The sequence below is a fragment of the Salvelinus sp. IW2-2015 genome, unplaced genomic scaffold, assembly GCF_002910315.2.
Source record: "Salvelinus sp. IW2-2015 unplaced genomic scaffold, ASM291031v2 Un_scaffold1892, whole genome shotgun sequence".
Classification (NCBI taxonomy): domain Eukaryota; kingdom Metazoa; phylum Chordata; class Actinopteri; order Salmoniformes; family Salmonidae; genus Salvelinus; species Salvelinus sp. IW2-2015.
This window is the reverse complement of record NW_019943254.1, coordinates 173,192-175,653: the sequence shown is the minus strand read 5'-3', so window position 1 is coordinate 175,653 and position 2,462 is coordinate 173,192. Positions and strand designations below refer to the sequence as shown.

The following is a 2,462-nucleotide window of genomic DNA, read 5'->3' as shown; positions in this document are numbered from 1 at the left end:
GCAAAGATATCATTAAAACTTCTAGTTCCGTCTTTATATTTGGTTGAGTTGAGTTATCAACAACCTGAAATCAACAAAACATGGCACCAGATAATTGGATTTAGATTTTTTTAAATTGGGTAAAAAAAAATGACAATTCGTTTACCGCGATAACTTTTTTTGCAAATCCAATACATTTTCGTCATCACATAGAATCGTTTTTTTTTATGACGTGGCAACAACGTTGGTTCAACAAGTTTATGACCAGTGGGACGTTATTTGGGCTTGTACAGAAATCCAAGGACAGGCCTGCAGTTTTTCTATTGGTGTGTTATAAACATGTAGGCGGATCTTGCCGAGCACCTCTGGTCAAAAACAAGTAACGTGTACTGTACCAACTGGAGGACGAGCGGAGTTGTTTTAAAAAATACTACTAATTTACTATTATTTAAAAATGAGAAGAATTACTGCTACAAATGGACGGGTTTAGATAGCATCCAAAGCGCTCTATGTTGATCCGGTAAGTGATGAATACTGCGAATCAATCAATCATCAGATTCAGATATGAATCAATACCTCAATTCGTTCGTACCCTTGCACATCGACTCGGTACTGGTACCACGTGTATATATCTACGTTATCATTACTCATGACTTATTGTATTATTACGTGTTATTACTTTTCTATCATTTCTCTTATGTTGTTTCTCTCTGCGTTGCTGGGTAGAGCCCGTAAGTAAGCGTTTCACTGTTAGTCTACTACACCTGTTGTTTACGAAGCATGTGACGAATACAATTAGATTTGATGTCATCCCGAGTCAAGATGTTTAGTCCAGGGTAAGCATAATGTTTTGGAACGGGACTACTGTACTAGTTTACTCTTGGTCTATCCTATTCAAAAGCTATGTGGAACGTCTTGTCAACAATGCAGCCGAAGTTACGCACTGGCCCGGTTAGTTTCTTTTGAAGGCAATCTTGAGTATGTTGCCCGCCCAGACAGACCAGTAAGAGGTATAGTAGACTAGAGTAGAGACCAGTGTGTTGTAAACAACATTAGCTTGAGCAACAATAGTGGAATCCGCGTTTCGCCGTAAAACAAAATAAGTCCCCCTTTGGAACTAATGCGAACTGATAAATTGTGTAATCATGCCACAATTGTACTTGGTAATACTAAACAATGTTGGAATGGTATTATATAAATGCAACAAAATACAATAATTAGTTAATTTGACACAAAAATAAAAAATGGTTGAAATCACACTGGATGTCTAAACTTCAGAATTGCAATGGGGACATACTTATATTGCAATATACAGCCTTACAAATATTACCGTAGTAGCTCTTATTGCGGGACTTTAACCGTGGGAAATCACCTCACAATTCAGTCTATTGTGCGTATTCATACATTCATATTGCAATGTACAACCTTACCTATGGATCTTGGGTCCTCCCCCTCAAGCTACCATGCTTTTGTTTTCTCCCACATGAACTATAACTTTGGTCTTTCATACTGTATTTAGAGAGTAGTCTTGTTCTGCTTTGAAGTAACTGTACCGTCACGTTAGTCAAGGCATCTGTTGGCTTTGCTTTGAGAATGATATTGAAGCCTACAGAACCTAGAACAGGCTAATGTGTGGTGGATAAGTATGTGTCTGGTACTTTTTGTGAGTGAGTTTTTTTAAAATCTGGTCAGTTCTTATTAATTCAGTCGCACCATATAAATATTAAGCCGGTGAACGGAAACACATCACATGTTTTCCAATTAAGTTCCACCTATTTTTTTTTTTTTTTTTTTTCAGCCTACTCAGTGACACCCACAGATTACAATTCGAAAGACTTTACACAAATACTAGTGTCGTGGATTTTATTGTGGAGCTTTAGCTGGAGGAAAACCTGCATTAACAGCTACAACCATACAGGTTTATTCTGGGGAGAGGTACTGGCTATTACCAGCTTATACTGTAAATATAACCGTCATTACCGGCCGGTCTATAACCCGTTAGACACATTTTCTGTTGTGATTTATTTGATGTTGTACACATTTGCAGTTAACCGCTGAAATGCAGTATACAGACAACATGCAAAAAGGAGATTTAGATGGGAGAAAATTAAGTGCGATCAAGGCCGTCTCTAGTCAGCCTCAAATAACCATCCTATAACCTATAATAACCATCCTATAACCTATAATAACCATCCTATAACCTATAATAACATCCTATAACCTATATATAAATATTCCCTGTAGATGGGATAGCTGACAATGTCAGGAAAAAGATGGGTGCAGAAGGCTGTGTGTTGTCCTGGATGGCCCGAAGGCTGTGTGTTGTTCTGGATGGCCCGAAGGTTGTGTGTTGTTCTGGATGGCCCGAAGGTTGTGTGTTGTTCTGGATGGCCCGAAGGTTGTGTGTTGTTCTGGATGGCCCGAAGGCTGTGTGTTGTCCTGGATGGCCCGAAGGCTGTGTGTTGTTCTGGATGGCCCGAAGG

General features: G+C 39.0%; 1 protein-coding gene across 1 annotated transcript in view; it reads left to right on the top strand.

Annotated features, from left to right (window-relative positions):
- Positions 1-300: 300 nt before the first annotated feature.
- slc2a12 (solute carrier family 2 member 12) overlaps positions 301-2,462 on the top strand; it is a 34,724-nt gene continuing 32,562 nt past the window's right edge. The window contains 1 exon segment of the mRNA XM_070439747.1: positions 301-499. The gene's annotated coding sequence lies outside the window, so the exon portion shown is untranslated.